Raw genomic sequence first — 23,438 nt, 5'->3', positions numbered from 1 at the left:
CGCTCCGGCCCAGCTCCCCCTCTGCTCCGGACAGTGCACAGAAAATGGCGACCGCGGCGCGCTAGCGGTTCCGGGCCGCGCACAGGACCTGCTGGGCAGCGACGCCCGTGGCCGGCTGGGCACACGCACCTGCCGCTGGCTGGCGACACCTGGGCGTGCGGCCAGACCATTGGAGCTGGTCTGCGAAGCCCATCGAGGCACAATGGAGAATCGGGGGGCGGCCCCGAGTGGTCTCCCGAACTACACCCCGGGCGAGCTGACCTGCTGGTGCTGGGCACCCCCTGCAGCTGGGGAGCGAAACGGTGCACTATCGGGGCACGGCCGAGGCACTCAGTCCAGCTGCTACGGACCGGGGCTTCCCCGAGGAGGAATCTGCTTGCCGACAGTCGGGGCTGCCTGCCGCGGCCAGACACGGAGCCTCCCCCGCAGCCGCGACGAGGCATTCACTGAAGGCTGTGCCCTCCCTCCTAGGATCATCGAGGTGAGGAGCTGGGGAACCACACGATACGGCAGCGAGTGCTGCATGCTCCCCGCACTCGGTGCACATCACGGATTGCAATGGGGGAACCTGCCCCGGAGAGTGCGCTGGAGCCGCTGAAGGCGCCACTAGCTGCGCACGGAGCCCCGCGGGGGCCCACGCTCCACACATTTAAACTCCGTGTTATGAACTGAGCCCAGTGGGGCGACCTGATGGGCGCACTTAGTAGTGAGCGACCAGACACGCCGCCCTCCTGAGCACAGGGTTGGACAGCCTGCATTTGATAACGCCAAAGTGTCATAGCACTGCACTCATAGTGGTACACCAACCCCACAACCTTGCAGGTTGATCCTGCCCTCTGCACTACATCTAGTGGGTTGGCCTGCAGTGGTGACTGTGATAGACGGCGAGAGGGCGCTGGTCCTGACACTATCTGCGACACCGGTGTGGTGAGAGCCCACCTACTCAGCACTAGGGGCCGGGCCACTGAGGAGAGTTTCTGCGCTGAACCCCTATGAGGGGGACAGCGAGAAACTGGAGAGGGTCGCGCCGCTCCCTGGCTCAAAGGGGCGTACTGGATGTCTGCACCGCTTGACGGGGCCTGGAGACCCCGCAATGGCCACCTCAAGGAGTAAAGCTAAAAACACCACGATGGATCCTTTTGTGACATCGAAGCCTCACCATGCGGCCCCCTCTACACCGAGAGGCGCAGCAGCACAGGCCAGCCAAGAGGAAAACACCAAGGACAACCAGGTGCTGGAGGCGATTGCAGCACTAAGAACTTTTATAGACACGAAAATAGGCGAGGTCAAAGCTGACATCCAGCTCATACGACAGGATGCCCGCAATCTGACGGAACGCGTTACTATCATCGAATCCTCCCAGAAGGATATGTCGGACGAAACAGCAGACCTTAAGGCTGAGGTGGCAGACCTTAGGAGAAAGGTGTGTTTCCTGGAGGCGAGGTCGGAGGAGGCGGAAGGACGCGCAAGGCGCAACAACATCAGGATACTCGGCATTCCAGAGGGGACAGAGACCACAGACCCGACAGCCTATGTAGAATCCTTAATACAGCAGGAAATAGGAGCGGAGAAGCTCTCACAGGGCTTCGCCATGGAGAGGGCCCACAGGTCGCTCCAGAAGAAACCCCCTCCAGGTTCCTACCCACGTCCCATCATATCGAAGGTCCTCAACTTTCGAGACAGGGAAGTCATCCTGAAATTTTCAAGAGAGGGAGGTGTAATAGAACGGGGTAACTCTAAAATTACCATCTACCCTGACTACACACAGTAGGTACAGAGAGCGAGGAACTCTTTCGTCTCAATCAAGGCCCGACTGAGAAAATTGAACTTAAAGTACATGCTGTGGTATCCTTCCAGATTAAAGGTGATCTATAAGGGACGAGCGATATTCCTGGAGTCGCCGGCCGCGGCCAACATGTGGATGGAACATAACAACTTAGCTGAGGTCCCCGGGGAACCCTCCCATGAGAGTCACGGAGAAGAAAGTAATGAGCGGTAGACGGACGCCGCAGCATGGGCCCCCTCGACCCTTGCCTGGAGCACTAGAACGAGGAGGTACACTACCACCACTGAAGCAACACTACGACGAGAGAAAGCGAAACGGCTACTGGGCTCGCACGGCCTCCTCCACATGTGCACAAACCATGAACCCACGAAAAACAAGTGCAGGCCTGTTGCCAGCATGCACCAACTTGTGCCAGAAACCCGGATGGGGACAGGCAGGGCAAGAGCGCCCGAGCACTGCACCCTTATGGCAGAGGCTGGGTGCACCAGTTATAGTTACTGTTTTCCTGTTACAGTTGAGCCTGCCCTACTTCTGATGACCATCAGCCAAATTGAAGCGGACCTAGGACCGGACCCCAGAGCTTACCAACCTGAGCAAGCAGAGCGAGATGTGACGCCCGACAATGCATTGCCGAATCACAGATATGACGTGGAGTCCACCACGGCAAAATGCAAAGTCACACAATGGCCGCACGACCCAGGATAATCACATGGAATGTTTGGGGGATGGGATCCTACCTACGAAGAAACTGTATACATACGTACCTGAAGAGGAAGAAAGTATCAATCGCCCTCCTGCAGAAAACACACCTCTCAACGGACACTACGGACAAACTGGTAGATTACCGGGGTGGCCAGGGTGGCGGTGCATCCTACTCAAAATATGCACGCGGCGTATACACATGGGTGAGCCCAGGTACACCATTTCACCCAATGGGTGTGGAAGCGGACAGAGAAGGTAGATATGTGATCATATGGGGCACGCTGGAAAACTCTCGGCTGTGCATAGTGAACTCATACTTCCCCCAACACGGTATCCCTTCTCATCTCAAGAAGCTATGTGCCATAATCACACACCACAGGGAGGGCATCCTTTTATGGGGGGGGAGATTTCAATTGCGTGGTGAATGTGGAAATGGACAGATCCACCATGCCACGTACACTCAACACCCCCGCCCCTCGGGCACTTTGCAGCGCGATCGAGGACTTGCACTTAGTCGACGTCTGGAGAGACTTGCACCCCACCGATAGGTCCTACTCATTTTACTCGGCCACCCACGATCTGCATACCAGGATAGATCTTTTTTTCATCGATAGTGGGCTAACTTCGCAAGTCGAATCTGTGTGCTACCTGGGCAGGTCAATATCGGATCACTCCCCGCTGCTAATACAGCTCTGCCTTAGGGGCCCTAGACCACCTATCCCGATGTGGCGGATGCCGATAGACACTTTAACGGACCCCGCATAAAAGGATGCCCTAGGTGAAAAGCTGGAAGAATACATAAATATTAACAAGGGATCAGTTGAGAAATGGAGCACGCTATGGGATGCCATGAAGGTGGTAACTAGGGGCGAGATAATAGCTGAAGCAGGAGGGATCAGGAGACAACTGAGAAAGAAGCTGGAGTCAAAGGAGGAGGAGATCAGACACCTAGAGAACAATCTCCACCCTACCAATGAGAAGGAAACCAGACTGAAGGGGATCAGAGAAGAGTGCAGAATTGCATGGGAGAGGCTGTCCAAATTCGACTTCTCTGCGCGAACTCTTAAGGCACACAAGGAGGCAGATAAACCAGGCAGGATACTTGCCTGGCTATGCAGGAGGAAGCAACCGAGGCAGGCCTCCAAAGAGAACAAGGATAAAGACGGTATAACTCACAGGACACAGCAAGCAATAAACAATGTCTTTTCAGACTTTTATGCCGAACTATATGCCCGCAGAGACCAAATCCCTGAATCAGACATCAAAGATACCCTGGCCGAAGTTGAACTGCCTAAACTGAGCCGGGAACAACGAAATATTCTGGGAGAGGCCATCACTATTGAGGACATTTCAGAGGCGATCAGATCCCTTTCCACAAGCAAAACCCCTGGGACAGATGGCCTTACTCCAGAATTTTACAAGGCCTATTACGAAATCCTAGCCCCCATGCTGCACAGAGTATACGTGGAGGCATATGAGACCGGGATGCTACCGAGTAGTATGAGAGAGACCCTCATTGTACCAATACTCAAACCAGGCAAACCAGCCGACGAGTGTGACTCTTATCGCCCCCTAGCGATGCTAAACTATGATAGTAAAATATTGACAACGATATTAGCTAAGAGGCTCTCTAGGGTGATAGGATCCATAATACACAAGGACCAGAATGGTTTTGTCCCAGGACGCAACACCACGGTCAACCTGAGAAGGCTCCAACACATAATGGCTCAAACAGCTGAGTACAATGACGACCTGGCAGTACTTTCGCTAGATGCCATAAAGGCTTTCGATTCAATATTTTGGGAATAGCTGATTGAGACCCTGAGGGAGTTTGGACTTGGTGAGCATTTCATCCGATGGGTTAGGGTGCTCTACAACAACCCAGTGGCGAGAGTGAAGACAGGAGGCATGGTGTCGGGGGCTTGGGCTATCCAAAGGGGAACCAGACAAGGGTGCCCACTGTCACCAATGCTGTATATCCTTGGCCTGGAACCGGTGGCAATCTACTTCAGGAGACAGCTCTTTGACGCTGGCATCAACATTAATGGGGTAGATAACATAATTTCCCTGTACGCTGATGATGTCCTTTCATACCTGCGAGACCCCCAACTGAATGCACCAACGGCACTAGACATCCTTGATAATTTTGCGAAATATTCGGGGATAAAATTCAGCAGACAGAAATCATGCTCTTTCCCCCTGGCTGGGCTTAAAGGGAAGGGTACAGAGGAACTACCCGAGATAGGGATTCAATGGCAGCCGGAAGCCTTCCGCTATATTGGTCTCACCATTATGAGCACCCCAGCCTCCACTCATGAGTGTAACACGGAGGCAGCAATGCGCGGAGTGCGCAGGTCTATCAAATTCTGGTCGAAGTTACCGCTCTCAGTGGTGGGCAGAGCTGCAATCTCCAAAATGATTATACTACCGAGATTCCTTTATTACTTTACCAACATAACATACTACATACCGCCATCCTTCTTCAGGAAACTGGAATCACTAATCAGAGACTTCTTTCGGGGCTGGGCCAGACACAAACTTACATTGAACACCCTTACGCTTCCATACGCTGAGGGTGGCATTCAACTGCCTGAGTTCCAGAGGTACTATTTAGCAGCACAACTATCGCATGTCGCTAAGTGGCTATTGGATGAACCCACTGCTGAGACAGGCCTCCTCCGACAACTAATCACACCTATGCATCCCAAAGAGGTAATATGGAGCACTCAAATAGGGCCCCCTGACCCACCCATGATAGTAAAGCTGGGGAGGCAAATCTGGAACAAGGTCAGATCATTGCTTGGACTGCAACACTTATATGCACCGGATATCCCCATGCTTGCAGATGTATGCAAAATCCCCACTGACTTACCAATGATGAGGAGCTGGGAGAACTGTGGCCTCTATACATGGGGAGACATGTTCGATGAGGGGCTGTTCAAAGGCATTGATTCATTACAATTGAAGGATGGGCTTGCCACAGGACAATTTCTATGGTACCAAAGGGTGAAGCACATAGCCAAGATAAATTGGAACACTTGGCCTGAGGAGCCAGAAACGCACCCTCTTGTGCAGGAAATGTACAACCTTGGCGACGGCTGGAAACCGACATCGAGGCTCTACACACGAATAAACGACAGGCCTAACCCGAGAAGTGCGTGCCTTAAAGAGAAGTGGGAGACTGATCTGGGGACTGAAATCACGGATGGAGAATGGGCGAGAGCCCTTCCGTACCCGAAGGAGGTGTCACGGAATGCCAGGTTTAGGCTGCTTCAGCTGAATGTCCTTTATAGGACTTACATGACCCCGCACAGGCTAGCCGCTTTTAATGATAAAGTCTCCCCAACTTGCCCATGGTGCCCCTCCGAAAATGCTGACATGATCCAAATGTTTTGGGCCTGTCCCAAATCGCAGAAACTCTGGCACGCTGCTGATCAGACCTGCAGGAAAGCGGGAATGGAGATATTTGAATGGACACCCAAAGAGTGCCTGTTGGGCACTCACCCGAGACTGAGCAAAGTCAGGCACTTAGTGAAACTCGTGGACATGGCGTGTATACTAGTGAAGAGAACGATCGCTATGGCCTGGAAGTCGCCTGCTGGCCCCAGGTTTGAACCCTGGATCAGGGAACTGGAGAGATGGTCCGCCGCTGAAACAAGAGCCTGGGAGGAAGGGAACAACCGGGATGGAGAAGAAGTGAGCACCACACTGGAGTCTTGGAGGGCCCTTATGAGAGATATGATCTTCTCCACAAGTTTCAAACCCCCTTGAGTTGGCTCTTCTGGCACAAACTGTAAGCTTGATACACTGACCAGGACGGTGGGCCTGGGCACTCCCTTGAGCCACCCCCCATGCGGAGTCAATGAAGAGCGAAGGTGTCGGGCTCTGGGCTTGAAGTAGGAAGAATGGAGAACTGCAAGACAGAAGGAAGAGCACAGTCAAAGTTGTTACCACTGTTTTTCTGTTTTGTTTGTTGTTTTTCTTTTTTCTCTCTTTTTTGTGTGTTTTCTCTGTTGTTCTTTACAGTTTACTTGGCAAATAAGACATGCTAAAGCTGATATGACGCACATCTTGTGCGCAACTGTTTCTTGTATACCTATAAATGCCAATAAAAACATTTAAAAATAAATTACATTTGATCTCTTAATCTTTAACCCGTGAAAGTTAAAAAATGTCTGGAATGGTGGGACTGGGATATTTCGAACTGTAAGGTTGGGGTGACCTGCCTCTACAAACATATGGGGGGTCATTACGACATTGGAGGTGTTAACCCCTTAGCGGGTACCGGGTTCGGGTTCCTTGAATGAGGAATTACCGGGCCATTCTGACCTTGGAGGGCCCGGTAATTTCCCATTCAAGAAACCCAGATCCTGAACATCCCCATTAGGGCTCAATGGGAATGGGGAGGGAGCTAACCACGAACAGGCCCGTTGTTAGCTCCCTGGTCTGCTAGCGGGACCCACTAAGGGCACCTGGTTTTACCAGGCGCCCTTTGCGCGTCCCTTTAGCAAACCTCGTAATGCGGCGGTAGGGGTTTAACAGGGCCGGCACCATTATCGGCGCCGTTAAACCCCTACCGCCAAGCTTGTAATGACTCCCATGGTCTCCCATTTCAAAAAACTGGGGAGTGTGCAACCTTATTTAACTCTGTTCCCGGACTTAAATGCTAGACATAAGTACATGCGTTTCAGATTTAATGTACTTCCAACCCATGAAGTCCTACGCGCCCGTAGGGCTGATTTGGGGCTTTTGCAAATATGCAGATTTTGCAATGAACTGGGAGCAAATGAAACTCTGGAACACTTAATGTTAGATTGCTCTGTTTTGAAAACAAATCGGAGTCAGTATTTTAGTAAATTTGTTGCCAGTACTAGTTTGTTAACCTAAATCTATTATAGCGGAAAATGCTGCATGGGAAAGAAAAACCGCTCCGATTGGCGGTAGTCAGTTATTTACAATGTATGTAAACTAGGGACTGAACATGAAACAAATGAGAGAGCTGTGGATCAAGTGGTAATGACATCTACCATGGAAAGTACTTATATATTGGCGGTTTTGGATTAATATTGCTTTCATGTTTCCTCTGGTTTTCTTTTATATTTGCTACATATGATTAGTTTCTTATGGAATGTTTATAGGTGATTTTGATGTTTGGAGGTGTGTTTGATTTGAACTATATTGATCTATATAATTATTATGAATTAATCATTTATTCATGTTGTATATTCTGATGTATATGTGATTATTTCTGTATTGATTTTGTATTATTTTAATCTAATGAAATGTTTTAAGTATTTTAAATTTTGTAAAGGTTAAATAACAAGAAACAAATAAATAAATAATAATAATAAATAATAATATGCTGCTTCTTTAGCGACTGTATCTGCTATGTTCTTACCTTGGGAGACGAAATCTGTACCATTGATATGGGCGGCACACTTCAAAACTGCTAATGCAGAAGGTAGTGGCAATACATCAATCAATCTGGAAAGTAATTCTGCATGTTTTACCTTCGTCCTCACCATCACTTCTTTCCTCACAACATACTGAGCCCTTGTCTGATACCTGTTCCTCCTCCTCCCCTGTCTCTAGGAGCGGTAAGGCTGGTTCATCAATTAGTTTACTATCAATCTTAAAACAATCTCAGTCCTGCTGTTCACTTATCAGTTGGTATTGTCGCGCCCGCTGTTCCTCTTTCTCCTGTGCTGCTCTAATAAGCTCCTCCTCTGCCTCTCTGAGGACATGCTCTATTTGCCTTTTTGCATTCTTCTCTATACCAGATAATAGTGTATTTTAGGGAGCTTGTCTGTTGCTTACTGATTCGATGTTCCCTACTTCTTTGTCCCTTTTTTCCTTCTGCCTTGGGTATATGGTGAGGGTTAGTGTAGGCCGCTGCAGGCTGCAGAGGATATGTCCTGTAAGGGTGCAGGCCGATGTAAGTGAAGGTGATGGCAATGGTGTTTTCTCCTCGCTCATGGATGGAGGAGCAGGTGCCAGCGGGGCAGAAGGCTGCACTTGTGCTGGTGTGGCAGAAGGCTGCGCCTGAGCCATTTTTTCCTCCCTCAATCTATCTGCTTCACAGTTGGGGGCACTGGCATTCTCTTTACCTTTACCTTTCTTATCATCATGGAGATCTAACTCTTCTTCGAACATCTTCCAGAGTTCAAGAATGCTCTGTTTTTTTTCTTTCCTTTGTAGTGCGTCTACATGTTTTCAAGGATGGCCCTATCATGCATGCCTTCTCTTGGCCAGGGTATGAATATGCTATTTTAGTATTTTTGCCCTATACTTGTTCCTCATATGGTGCCCTCAATGTGTATCTATATCTTTCCAACAATATCTTATATTTAAATCTCTACCCCCTCCCCAAAACCCAATAATTTTGCACATATTCAAAGACCACCCCAATTTACATGTGTTCAATTGTCACCCCACTTTAAACAGTTTTCAATTAATTACTGTTTCTGCTTTTCAAACACTTTAAAATCACACACCACCCTCCATTATTGTTATTCACAACAAAATATACTTACCTTACAACAACCCACACTAACAAAAAATAATATACCCAAGCTCACAACATAAACCTCTCAACACTATATTTTTACAAACTACAAAAACACTTCTTTATTATAGTCACTCCCTCACGGCCCCCACCGTGACAAACCAAAAACACCATCCTATACATTCGAAATATAAATAAAAATGATCAAAACACTGTCCCCCTTACTGGGACCAAATAACACTTCCTCTAGTTGTACACAGTGCCATCATTCCCCTTATATGAGGAGAAATCTCACATCAATGCACATTTCTACTCTGTTATGGCATCATCATCTCCCACAGCGGGGAATGATCACCTCAATACCTTTTTAACATATACAATACTGCTACTACGCAACATTGCCCTTCCCTTTTCTAAAAGAGAGATCCCCTTTCTCCTCAATATACTACAAAATATTAAATAATTTAAAAACCATATACACAATATTGCTTCTTTATGCAGCAGTATTCTCACATCGTTCTGGATTTTCCGAGCACCCTCGATGCTGAGACTCCACTGAACAGCTTGCCTGCTTGCGTCAGCTTCCTGCCCCAAGGGATCAAGCAGGTCTTTTCGATAAAAGGGGCACCTACACTTCTCTTCAGGATGGGCACATGGGACACTAGTCTCTGTAGGCTAAAATCACTTCTGCCAGGTGTGAGGCGGGGTAGCCCAGCCACTCAGGGGCAACTGGAGGATCTCGCTGGGGCTTGTAAAGGTGCAGTTGTCCCAAAACAAACCAAAATTAGGAGTTCAAAAATGCTCAAAAATAGAGTACACAAACTGCAGAAAGAACACAGCTTTATTTCCGGAACAGCTGGGAGAGAGCACACAACATAAAACTGGACACTGTCTTCAAAGCTTAAAATTATCATTATCATTATCATATCACTACACGTCACAAATCCCCAATAGAAAACTTTTGTTGTTCTTCACAACCTGCACCTGCACGCCCTGCAACTCCCATCTCGACACAAACCACAAACCAGTACGCCATGACCTTCCCGCTATCTCCTTAATGAACCACCAAGCTGAGGTACCACTGTTTGAATTTTAATTTCAGCTATTGTCTTCAAATTATCAAGACAGTTACCTCACAATCCGGGCTTTTCATGGCACTGGGGGCACTGTGTTCACGCTCTAACTTTGTAAATTGGCACTGATGCCATGTTGTGTCCTTTCTGTATTCATTAGCATTTTGTCTTGGACTGCACCTGCTTGTCTGGAATTGACTTTCAAGTAATGGGGGCTGCTTCCTTTGCAACAATTAATCAACGTCTGCTTCATCTACCAAAACATCCTGACCTTGAGATGCTTGCACTCACCACAAAACAAAATTCAATTAAATGGGGCCCTAGTTCTAGAAAGCAACTTAGCAGAACAACATGGTTACATTTGCGGCCTGTAACTCTGATAGTATACTAACATAGCCGTTCTCTTGCTCACAAAGCTAATGACAGCTCACACTATCGAAAAAAACAAACTCGATAATGGGGCATGTCTGAACTGTACAATCTAATATAGCACTATGCTTTATGAAGGGAAACTATGTATATATAAAATGCATGCAAAAGAAGAACTCTCTGCCCTAATATATTTAAAAGCCTTTGCAACACATGTTTTCCAATACTTTGCTGCATGTATATTTTTGCTGAGTACATGTTGCTGTGTGCATATTTAACTATCATAACATAACTTACACGTGTCTAAGCGACATTCACGTTACCATTAAAGGCCTAATATCTAGATAATGGGGGCTTTCCCAACTTGTATCTGCGCGTGCTCTTAGAACGCTGCATCTGCATATTTTCACATGACGGAGGGATGCACAGCGCATGGGTGTTGGGTTATTTACCCAACCACTGACCGCCCATAGCCTTGAGGCCATTCACGGCCCACTACCCGGCCCTCCCAGCCCAAAACACACCCTCCTTTGATCTCTAAAATATCTGTATGCTAGTGTTATTTCTAAGCAGTCATGTGAAAGTTAATGGCTTATTTGCCACTGCAAATGAGCCTCCAGTGTAATAAAAAAGTGTTCATTCAGTCTGCCTCCAGCCACATGATTTTTCAGCAATATGTGCATCCTTGCATCTGTGCCTTATACTGAAGTCCTGTTAAAATGAAGGATTAGCATAGTCAACAGTTTAGGGTCTTGTAAAGGCATCTTAAAGCACAACAAACCTTTCAGAACACTTTTTATTTATATTTGAAACCCTTTTTCTTTCAGCACTATGCAAGTCAAATCTCCATTCTCTCAGGAGCCACTTTCAGACTTTCAGTAGAAGGTGTGCTTTTAAATCAAGGACTCCACTCTGTTTAACTTTGGGAAGAAACTGTTCTGTCCCAGCACACAAAACCCTAATTATTCAGCAGTAGGCAATTTCATTTCTAATGCACCCCCTTCAGAGAATTTTGGGGTTGGCAAAAATAAATAGGAGTACCCAATTACTTTACAGACTATACTTTTATCCACACTGGAAGCAAAGTTGTTAAGTTCGAATTTCAACAAATTCATCCCGTGTAATTTGGCTATGCAGGAATTCATTAAATTATTGTTTAGTAAAAATACTAAGGATCTACTTTGTGTGCCCACCCAATCGATATTATCGGAAAACTATTGAATGAAACAGATCCCCACAAGACTTTGGTTTTGTTGGACAAGTTTACTTACATAAATATCTCTGGGTTTGTGCTCAGGGAAAAGGATATCAAGGCTCAGGTAATTGTTCAGGTAAAGGGTTCCATGTGTTAATATCCCCACAAAAATATTGACATACAAAAATATCGCCATATTTTTGCGGCGATAATAAGGCATGGAACATGCGGGGCCCCCCCTGCAACACCTGTACTATTTTAAACGGAGCGGGGGACGGGAATCATCTGAATCCAACATCAGTCATGGATACTCTCCACACTCAATCCCTCTATTTTGCCTCACCTTGGTCGTAGGCCCCAACCTCTGTTCACTCTCCCAGTCTCCTCTAGTATTCTTATCAGCTGCTCTAGGCCAGGTATTTTCAGGCAGACCCGCTGATTGCCATTGTGCACCCCCTTATGAATCTTACACCACTCTCACAAAAATGTCTAAATGATGACATGCCAGCTCATTGGTCATTAATTTTGATTGGACTACTATTTTCCATCCCCGTATTCAAGGGATAGTCCCTGCCCTTTGATTGGTACCTTCAGTTTAACCAGGCCACATTTGGGATGGGCAAGTTGTCCCATGTGAAATTAACTTTTCCACACATTTCAATTTTGTATTTAAAAACCTTTAATGTGGCAAATATTTTTTAATTTACAGTTAAGCATAACAATATATAAATGCCTGAAACGGTCTGCCCATGCCGGTCCTATTGAAATGAGTGCTGTGATTGCATGAGGTTGCAGGTTTGAACAGGGGGTTTTCTTGGTTTATTCAAAAATCATAACAGTTATCAACCTGAAACTTTCCATACAGATATCTAAGTTAATAAGTTATCATGTCCCCTAATCTCTGCTTTGAGACATTTTCTGGGAAGCTATCATCACATTTCAACTTATAACTTTAATTTTCAAGGTCAGCCATTACTGTGTGACTTATGGCTCCTTAGAAAATGAGCAAAATATGATTGTCCATCTACACTAATGGCAATCTCTAAACATATAAGCATATTTTGACTTCAAATACAATTACGTTTTGTTTCCCCACTCAAAATGAGATCTGGACATCTGTTGCCTCTGTTGGTTTTGCCTTCAAAAAATCCCATTAGCATTCTTGCAAGGTCAACGGCCGGCCATGGGTCTGTTTATCTTGAAAAGCAGAGCAGATCCCCCACCTCCATGCTCATAGAAATCCCTCGAGGACAGGCCTGTGATCAGTATCTCTGAGCGGAGACCACAATTTGAATTTTCTTTTCAAAGAATTGTTCAAATTTCAACCCATTAAGGGCTGGCTCTCTGTACACCCCAATAACTTCTCTGTCATGCATGAATACAGCCTCCTCTCTGGCCCTGAAACTTCAAAGACATTTTCTTTCAGATAGAAAGTAGAGCAGATGCCTGGCATCCATTGGGAAGGTGGCTTTGAATCTCAGTGTTAAAGTCAGCTCTAATTAACAGAAATCTGTACTTTAAGTGTCATAATTTCTTCCCTTAGACATAAGGCCTGCATATATATTTGACCTCACCTCATTTGCAGTTTTCTCATGTACCATGCCATCAATGTTTATCTTTACATACTGGTTTATATATTTTGTATAATTCTGGCAATGGAGATTCATTTTCCCATGTGTTTATTGTTTTAATCTGCACAATGCACACCTTTCCATTGTAACTTTCTCTTGGGAAAAGTGCAGTTGTGGGGTCTCGGTCACTGGTATTCAAAAGTAAGCCTTTAGTTTTGGGGCTTTTTCAATTGCATGCAGGGTCCATTTAATTGTATTCCTCTGGAAACAACATTTTGATGTGACAATTGAGAATGAAATGCTGCCTTTTCAGTTTGGCAGTCACCACTTAGCAAGCCCTGCCCACCTGGTGCTTTCCTGCTTGCCGCTCTTTTTCACCACTTAGCAAGCCATGCCCACCTGGTGCCTACCTGCTTGCCGCTCTGTTTCCCTACTTAAGGAGCCCTCCGGCTTCTTTTCCTTTGCAGATGGGGAGCGGGTGAAGTGGATCTAGGTCCCCTGGCCTAAGCCCCGGCCACCTGGTGCCTTCCTGCCTGCCGCTCTTTTTCACCACTTAGCAAGCCACGCCCACCTGGTGCCTTCCTGCTTGCCGCTCTGTTTCCCTACTTAAGGAGCCCTCCAGCTTCTTTTCCTTTGCAGATGGGGAGCAGGTGCAAGAGGATCTAGGTCACCTGGCCTAAGCCCCGCCCACCTGGTACCTTCCTGCCTGCTGCTCTTTTTCACCACTTAGCAAGCCCCGCCCACCTGGTGCCTTCCTTCACCATCACTGACTTGTGGCCAATGCTGGATTTTACTTTTATGGACTTCATTCATTCACGGTGCGTCACTCTTTCTCACCTCTCATGCTGGACTTCCTTTGCATCTTGTACTCATGGTGGCCCTGAATCATGGTGTTCCCATCTTCATCTTGTATCCTGGCTTGCAACATTATGTGTTACTAATGACTTCTGCAATTGTATTCGCTCTCCACTCTTGCTTCTCCGCTCTTTTTGACTACTTAGTCTCTTTTCTCTCCTCCTTTCCCTTCTCCCTTTCCTATCTCCTCCCCTTACTTTCTCCTATGCACTTACTCTATCGGAATTGTCCCTGGACCTAATATGATAGCAACCTCGTCTGTTTCCTCCACCCTCCCATTACTGTTTTTTTCCTCCCCACCACACCTCCAGCACTATCTGAAATGTCGTCAAGCCTAGTATGATAGTCGATTGTTTTGTTCCTCCGCTCCCTTTCTGCACCCCTCTCCCTCACCTTTTGTTTTTCTCCAGCTCTACCAGAAATATCGTCAGGCCTAGTACGGTAGTCACCTGTCTGTTTCCATTTCCTTCCCACTCTCCTCCTCCCTTCCTTATCTATGTCTTAGCTCTTAGACTATCAGAAATGTCGTCAGGCCGAGTACGATAGTTAATTTCACATCCTTACTGTTCATGGCCTGTAAGAATGTGGATGTATTTTCCCTTGTTCCCTCCCTTGCCTTGAAGCGCTTTAAAACACATTGTGTATAGGCGCTATATAAATAAACGATCATATCATATAATATCTCTGTGTGTTTTCAATGCTCTGCATTTTAGGCCTAACGTAGCCAAATTGCAGTTTCCTTTTTTATCTGGGGGCTTTATTTGAACCCCACAGCAATCAACATACTCTGATTAGTTATGGATTTGTCATTTGAAAAACATGTGCTCACATGCACTCTTCTCAGGCCAGAAGACTGAATGAGGATAAATAATGGTCTATTCACAGCCTATTTAAATTAACACTCACAAAATGCCCTTGTGTCTCGAGAAAGAACAAAGACATGCCAAGACAGAAAAGGACAATTATACCCTCTTTGAATTTATTGGAGTACTGTACCAATGGAGCAACTACTGAGATGGGTTTATAGATTTAGACACAGGAACAATGTCCTTCAACCCAAATGTTTTGAAGTGAAAGAAGGAGGTGGTGTGGAGAGTCAGCTAAGGAGGAGATGGTGACAGTAGGAGAGATGGTTTTGGCAGGGGTCAAGTCCTACAACAAAAGTGGGGCACTAAGTAAAATTCGCAATGTGATGTGAAATCACCAGAAATTCGCATATCAAGGTGAAATATGCAAATTGTATTCAATTGGCTTTACATAACTACAAATTGCACAGGATGAATGCCATTTGCCTTTCATAAAATCAACACACACAGAAAAGCAAAGGAGGATATCTTCTTCTAATAGTGTTTTGAAAACATAAACAGGTTTGCATGTTTTAACCTCAAATCACCAATACCAACGTTTTCCCTGAAATATGCAGTCCTTGTAATTTGATGTTACCTTTAGCTGTGTGATGTTTTAAATCAGGTTATATAGTGTAGTGGGGGACTGCGGTTCTAGCCTGAGGTTGGGGTAAATTCATAAATTCAAATAAAACAGTCAATGCTTTGCGTTTTACACATGGCCTCTAAATTACCCTGGGGAACAGCGTCTGCCCTAGGAAAGAAAGTGGGCGGATGCCGTCCACCCGCATGTACCCTCAACTTGAGCCCTGGAGTTTGGCGAGGAGAGTAAGAGCCAAAGGGGAGGTGCTAATAATACAAGTAGTCGGTAGTGAAAATAGCAGAGCGCACCGAGTAGTGAAGACAAGAGTGGAGGAGACAGTGGTGAGGAGTAGCTGTGAGTCGTCAGACTCAATGAGGAGGACATGAAAGGTGGAGCTGGAGAAGTGGCAAGCTCTGTGGGAGACCAGCATGGGTAAAAAGAAAACAGAGGGCAAAATACACACCCCACACCTAACTGTATGTTTCAGTGAAGTTGGAGGAGGAGCGAGTATGTGTTAAAGCATCATGGAGGAATGGCAAGAGATAGGAGGAACAAGGGAAGGGTGACACAAGAGAAGGTCCCTTAGGAAAAGGGCTACATCAGGGCATTGAGGAGGGTGTGAGATTAGTCTAGTGGGATGCATATCCAGTTTCCTCTCGAGCCTCTCCTTTCTACCTCTCTGATCTGTACAAAGGCATACAATTCATCGTTGATCTTCAGGAGGAGTTTGCTTATGTGATAGCATATCTATGCCTATAAAGAACAGTTATTTGTAAATTAAATGGCATCAAAGTGTACGCAGAGTATTATAACAGGTATAGTCAACCAATTAGGCTGTGCATCGAATGGCCCCTTTCCATAGCCTGACAGAGAATAGCTTAATAACTTGCAACATGTGAAAGCTATACATGTTTTAAAAGAGATATTGGGATATGAAAGGGAGTTTAGCTGTGTCACTTCCATGCCAGTAGAACATTATTTTAATGTAAATTACATTCTCACCTTTCTCTTGCCATTGCACAGTAGGGGAAGGACTTTGTACCTGTGGGACCCGATCTGCGAACTGAAGTGGAAGGGGTATTCATCTCTGTATTAGAAAGTAATAAAAAAACTTTCTCCTATGTTGGGTGCATGAAGAAATATCATTTTCATTCTAAATTGCTAGCACTTCTTCACCAACCCTAACCTGCAGAATTAGATAAAACTCATGATATCCCATATTGAAATTGCATGCACATACAAGCAACCTAATGCACCATATTTACATGGGATGGGGGGAATTTATTTTTAATTGAATGATAATATTGATATTTACACATACTTTCTCTGGAACCAGTACATGTTATTGATACTGGAGAAAATAAAATGTTCTAAAATTGGTGAGTGATTATAAGGAAATTAATGTGATGTACAACTAGCACAAAGCATGTTAACACACTTCCCGATAAGCAGCAATGTTATCATTGAAATATAATCATTGATATAAAGATCAACTGTGTGTATGTGTCTATGTTAAACCTCTGTGAAAAACAGAGGCAGGCGGATATTCCTCTGTAAACAAGCTATCCATGTGTATGTCTATTTAGTGTCTTGGGTTGGCTTCCCCTGCCTCAAATAAGGTACCCAACTTTAATTTTCTTTATTCAAATAATTGGATTTTTTACTATAACACGTCCTGTTTCGTGTACCTGAACTGTGGGCACGGCTTGTATACCAGTGAGTGTTATATCTGGGATTGCCATTTATTGAAAAGAAAGACACATCAGCAAATATCTCAACAACTGCAATCATATGCCAGCTAGTACTATCACACATCCACTCATTCCCAGCATATGGAAAGGGGGAGTGTGCAACAGCAATTGAGAGGCCATCACATGCAGTAAGCAGGGTGTGTGTGGGTGGGGTTAAGCAGGCGAGGCACCAATGGAGAAGGTCAGGCAAGCAGGGCATAGGATATAATGTGATGTCCGAGAGCCACAGAGTGGGGAGGTGCATGGGAACTGGGGCAGGGGCTCAACGGACATTCGCCATGGCTCAGCCCGGCTTGAATGTGGATTCCAAGATAATGCTTGGTAATGCTGCCTGGAATTTGTTCAGATTCCTCATTCCTGATTCGAAAAAGAGTGCTGATCGTATTTGAGGCCTGGCTTCTCCTACTATTTTTGATTTCAGATTAGATCCCAAGTGCTATCATGTGCAGTCCTGCATTTTCTTATATTTTAGGGACCTACATCATCAGTTATATTTAGACACCCACACCGTTTGGCAGGTTTGGTCATCAAATGTCCCAACACTCACTCTGTGAGGAGCCATACCTGCATACAATAAGCATTGCCTGAATAATGACACACAATTGGGCTAACAATAGGACAAAAGCACAAAGTGGCTGAATCTGAAAACCTTCTTCATGCCAATTATGAGATAAACTAGGACATCTCAATGTATTTGTATTTGTATTTTATTGAATTTATATAGCCCTTTACTCCAAAGTGCTCAATGATTACTCCCCAAAAGGTTGTGTCCTATTCACAAAGGGCATATGAATGCCCACATCATAGATGTGCACATTCAATGTTTTCCCCCATCTCCTTCACACATTTGAGGAAATAAGTAGGAATTTCTGTGCATTTCAATGCTCATTTCAAATTCAGAAACAGGAAGCGCTTGAAATGCAAAGAAATCAAACACATTCCCTGCACCTGTTCGGAACAGATGCAGAACGATATGCAGTTCATGACAGGATCAACCCTGAACTGCAGCTGCTCCACTTGCATGTCTATCACTCATAAATGGATCACTGTTTATTTGTAACTTTTTTGTTGGCATTTCACAGTGACAAGTCCTTTAAGGGCCTTTCCCTGTGCAGTGCCTTTCCAGCACCATTAGGGTTGCTGGCAGCCTGCAGTGCACGGTTATATGTGATTTAAACACTGAGATTACATCTAAATAGACATATAACGAAACATTAACAAGTTAAAAAAATAATGACATGCCGTTTACATTGTGCATATTATCTGCATGCAGTCTGTTTCTATAGTCTATAGACAGCCATCTCGTGGACCTTTTAATAATTAGAATCCTGGTTTTGTGTTTTCTAAATGTCTTTTCACTAACTTTTCACTTTCACCATATTACTTTTATCCTACTTTTGCCTTGCTAATATCCTTTACGGGGGACACCCTCTGACCCCTGTGTCAACTTATACATGCCTCTTTTTCATCCTCCCCCATTATACTATTTCTAACTGAAGTCTATTTGGACAATTTTCCCCCACTTAAACTAAAACCTACAACACTATATAATTGCCTATATTTCGTAATTTTTTCATCCTGACACTGTTTTTTGCCCTCTTTATTTTTGTAATTAGTTATTTTTACCCCTTCATTTATTGTCTCTCTATTTTCCCCTGCACTGATTACCCAATACAGTAGTGTCAGGAAAGCTCCACCAACAGACTGGCCAGTGCATCTTTTGAAGTGTTGCCTAGGCCCCAAGTAATGTGGAGATCACTGTTGTGAATAATGTGAAACATAGATTTCTTAAAGTGGCTCATATAAAACAAGCACTTCTTTAACCATCTCCCCTTTTTGAGAAACAGTCTCACGTATTTTTGTAGTGGTGTTTTGCATGGTGCTATACACTGAGCAATCAGATTCAAAGGGCATGGGTGGAGTGGGGGAACATGGATTGAAGGGAGTAGAGGACTGATCCTGGCATACTCGTAGGTGGCTTTCAAGGTTATCATGCAAATGTATAATTGTATCTCACAAAGATAAGTGTAAGGGGAACGGCTACCTGCATTGGGAGTGGGAGTTGGTATATGTTTACTGTCTCACACATTCTCAAGGAGACTGCCTTATGGGGTTTTAGTTTTTTTAATCTCTTGTGATACTATTGAAGTCTTAGAGTCATGGCGAGAGTAGTTTTAGGCCTCTGACATTTTCTAACCTCCTCTGTGTGATGTCATGAGCGTGGAGGTGCAGAATATGTGTCCTATTGAGGATCTAAGACGCCTTGTTATGGGTGTATGTTCTTAGTAGCATCTTCAAGTATTCTGGGTGGAGTATTATAGAATTGAATGGATGAGGCAAACTACATGGGAGGTGATATACTTCTGTTCATATGCCTCCCTGGCGAATTATGGATGTACAGTTTTGGTTGTGCCCAAACACTCTATGCCTGATTCATGGAATTACTTGCATTAAAAGCGCAGATTTGCACGCCTTTCTGCCCGAAAATCCCTGTTTGAAGTATGGGGATTTTCGTCCAGAAAGGCGCGCAAATCTGCGTTTTTCACGCAAATAATGAATAAGGCAGTGTAAGTCTTGTCTATGGTAAATGCATTTTCATCTGGTGTTAAGGCAGGTGATGTCAGGACCCAGGTCGATGAGTGTGAGGAATTGCCATCTGGAAAAGACGCAATGCCCTGGCTTTTTTGATTTATTGATTTTTATTAACAAATAGAATGATGAGGGTAATTCCATCTCCAAAAGAGTCAATCTGCCAACCAGATTCCCCTTTTCCGTTGACTCCATGCAAAAAGAATAGTGCACGCATGCCCTGCCACATCAGTAGCCTTATCCACAGCACCTGCTTTACTTGTGGCACAGAGCAGGTGCCCACTTGACAGCCGCACAGACAGCCAAGTCACTGCATTTAAGATATATCCCCCACATACCCAAAATGTAGACAATCATAAACCGCCCATGATGGTGGCAGCGTAAACTCGAAATAAAATCTATTCCTACATTAGGCATAGTGCGTGGTACGACTTATGATCACAACCACCACATTCCAATTGGTATCGCACATGTGTCAGCACATGTAAGTGAGCTCTGCTGTGGAAGGTAATGCATGTTCTAGTGCACTGGGTGTAGCCTGCCAAATGGCAGGACGAGAACCTGGAGGGTCGGCCTCCTCTTTGCTCTCTTTGTGAGGGCAGGTAAAACCATCGCCCGAGACTGCAGTGCAGCAGGCAGTTGTACTGGTTCTGGGCATCTATAGAGCACACGATTCAAAAGGAGAAGCCTCACACCAGGTTGCTGCATCTCTAAAGGCTTTTGTTCTCAGTGAGAAGGGAAGAGGGCAGGATTATGATAGACAGGAGGGCTCTGGTCAAGGGAAGGAGGCATCCACCATCTTGATTTTCACTGTCTCTCTGTCTTTCCTGCCCCCTCCATTGCCTCTGGAGCAAAGCGCATTGGGTGTGACATCCTAGGGGCAACGACCACTCAGTCCAAGAGCAGGGAATGGACCACTAAAGCAGGCTAGATTCCGTCCAATCACTTGAGGGTATTTGCCCTTAAAAGAAGGGGTCTTCGACCACTTCATCAGATTCGCTCAGTTTCTCTCATTTCCTTTAAGGCCGCAGATTCGTTCTCATGGGACTTCCTTTGGGAGAGTTGTACTCTTCAGAGCCCTCAGCCTGAGTCGAACATGGAATCATCCAAAGCAGAAGCAAGGTCTGTGCCCTACCACTCCCAGGGCACATTCATTTTATTGTATCTATTTATTGTACAATTGTAAGGCGCTTATACATCAAGTAAATTGTGTTTCAAAGCACCCATAGGGCTACAGGGAGGGAAAATGGGAATGTAAATCAAATATAACAAAGAAAGGTAGAGGTGGACCTATAAGGTCTTGCGAGCATTCAGAATGTGCAAGTGCAGCGAGAGAGAAGGGATGAGGGAGTGGGGGGTAATTGATAGGTGTCAAGAGGGAAGTGCTAGGGAGTGAGCAGCTGTAAGTGCCAATGGGTGTCAGCTGCCAATAAATAAGTGCAGACCTGTGGTGGCATAGGCCAGTGAGTGTCAAGGCAAAATGCTGGGAGGGATGGAGGCTCTATGCAATTGGGTGTGGGAGGCCAGGACTCCGGAGGACAAATAAGGGCCCTGGTCACCAATCTAAGCAAATGTGAGATTTAGCAGAGTATGGAGGAAGGGAAGGAGAAGGTGAAAAGGAAAGTCTTGAGGAGCTTCTGCAGTTTGAAGTCATCCGGCACAAGACGAAGCGGAAAGGGGAGGCTGTTCCATAGGAGGAGCTCGCTGTTTAGTGAAACTCTTAACAGACACAGAGTTGGTGCCGGAGCAACATAAAGATATTGAGGGAGAGTGTTTAGTGAGAGCAAGTTGTAGATAGTGTGGTGTCTGGCCCCAGACAGCATTGTGGATGATGCAGAGGGATTAGAATTTGATCCTTACAGCAACCGAGAGCCAGTGCAAAGTTTTTAGGACTGGAGAGATGTGTTCCCTGGGATTGAGGCCTAGGATAACTCGCGCAGCCCTATTCTGGATTAGCTGCAGGGGTTGTAGAGAAGAAGATGGTATATTAAGGAAAAGGCTATTGCAGTAGTCTAGCCTAGAGAGAACCAGAGCTCTAGAGACATTGAGATTCTGGGGGAAAGTGAGGAAAGGAAGAATTTCTTTAAAGAGGTGAAGTTGAAAGTGGGACTTCTTGGCAAGGTCCTGTATATAAGGTAAAAAGGAAAGAGAGGAGTTGAAGATGACTCCAAGGTTCCTAGCTTCATATGAAGGAGAAGGGGGAGAGCCCATAGAAGATGGCCAGAGTGAGGGACAGAAAGGGGGAGCAGGAGTCGCAATAAGAAGGATCTCAGTCTTGCTGGCGTTGAGGCAGAGATCATTGGAAGTACACCAGGACTGAATGGCAGATAGGCAGTCATGAATGATGGAGGAAGTAAGAAGAGGATCAGAGGGAAGTTTGAAGAAGAGTTGTGTGTCATCTGCACAGCTGCACAGCACAGCACAGGAGTAACCTATGCTGTGGATCAGGACCTATCACTCTGCACCGGATACCCCCGAAAGGGTCTCACAGCACCTGGAGGGCCAGACCAGCCAAAGCACCCTGTTCACCGTACCAAACTGGTTGCTACATGTGCACCGCCCCTGGAAAAAGAGGGAAGTTGTTGATGCTAGTTGCTGCACTCCTCCTCCACATCGAACATTGCTTGCACCTTTAACCAGCTAAATACTGCATCATGTCCCAGCCAAAGCTTGTCATTTTGTAGGCCTGAAGCGACTGCTCAATGCGGGGATCTGAATGGAATCAGTGGAGAGTTACTTGCCAACTCTAACCGGTGGTTACAACTACGGCTCAGCCCAGCTAGGCCGTGAACTGCCACCTCATTGATCACACATCAACGTACTGAAGATCACCAATAACTTTGATGACCATTGCCTGCTGTCTCGACCTACTGGAGAGACACTCACTGACCCCTCCCAGGGCCTAAGCCCCAAACTGCATCCTTGAAGAGCTGCCGTTTTACCACACACAGTACCCACATTCACCCATAATCGATGCCTGCTTGCTGCTGGGCATCCACAATCCTATTTGGCCGAATTGAGCCTGAGCAGCTTGCATTTACATTCCACCCCATGTATAAACAACATCGCCCCACCAAGAACTGAATCCAGATACAGTTGACTCTGAACTGCCGCCTTGGTCCATTTGGACCATAGAAACGGGTTAGGTCACGATCGCTCCTGTTTTCAACAAGATATCCTTTTTGTGGTAAGTACCTTACCTACCACCCCTCGAACTACACTCAGATTGCTACTTTCTCGAGTCTGTCGCATATTCTCTGTTTTTCCTTTAGGGTGGGGTTTTGGACAATATTCTCTATTTGTGCTATATGCAATGATGTGTTTAATTAAAGTGTTTATATCTTTACAGGACGTTGATTGGATATTTGCTTTGTTTTGGACTATGATACTGTGTTGTTTGAGTCACTACTGGTTCACCTTCACACCCCTCTTCAGAGTTCCGCCTTCCCTCGGCCCATGCAAAGGGCGAAAGAGGTATATCTCTTAATTGTCCCTATTTTACCTTTATGATTTTGTTGTGCTCTGGTTTGTAGTGTGTGGACTGAGTGGGCCATTTTACCCCTTCGCATCCTTGTACTACTTTGGAGCATAATCCAATTTGTTACAGTGAGAAT

At 45.6% G+C, this 23,438-nt stretch overlaps 1 protein-coding gene across 3 annotated transcripts in view; it reads left to right on the top strand.

Annotated features, from left to right (window-relative positions):
• The window catches only part of NCOA7 (nuclear receptor coactivator 7), a 1,232,944-nt gene that overhangs the window by 91,038 nt on the left and 1,118,468 nt on the right, over positions 1-23,438 (top strand). Inside the window, exon 2 of one of the 3 annotated variants that reach the window (XM_069607509.1) lies at positions 23,174-23,298. The exons of the other annotated variants lie outside the window; for them this stretch is intronic. The gene's annotated coding sequence lies outside the window, so the exon portion shown is untranslated. The remainder of the gene's footprint in view (positions 1-23,173; positions 23,299-23,438) is intronic. 3 annotated transcript variants of the gene reach the window in all.

The sequence above is a fragment of the Ambystoma mexicanum genome, chromosome 4q (assembly GCF_040938575.1).
Source record: "Ambystoma mexicanum isolate Mex_15411 chromosome 4q, UKY_AmexF1_1, whole genome shotgun sequence".
NCBI classification, from domain to species: domain Eukaryota; kingdom Metazoa; phylum Chordata; class Amphibia; order Caudata; family Ambystomatidae; genus Ambystoma; species Ambystoma mexicanum.
This window is presented reverse-complemented; position numbering and strand designations above follow the sequence as displayed.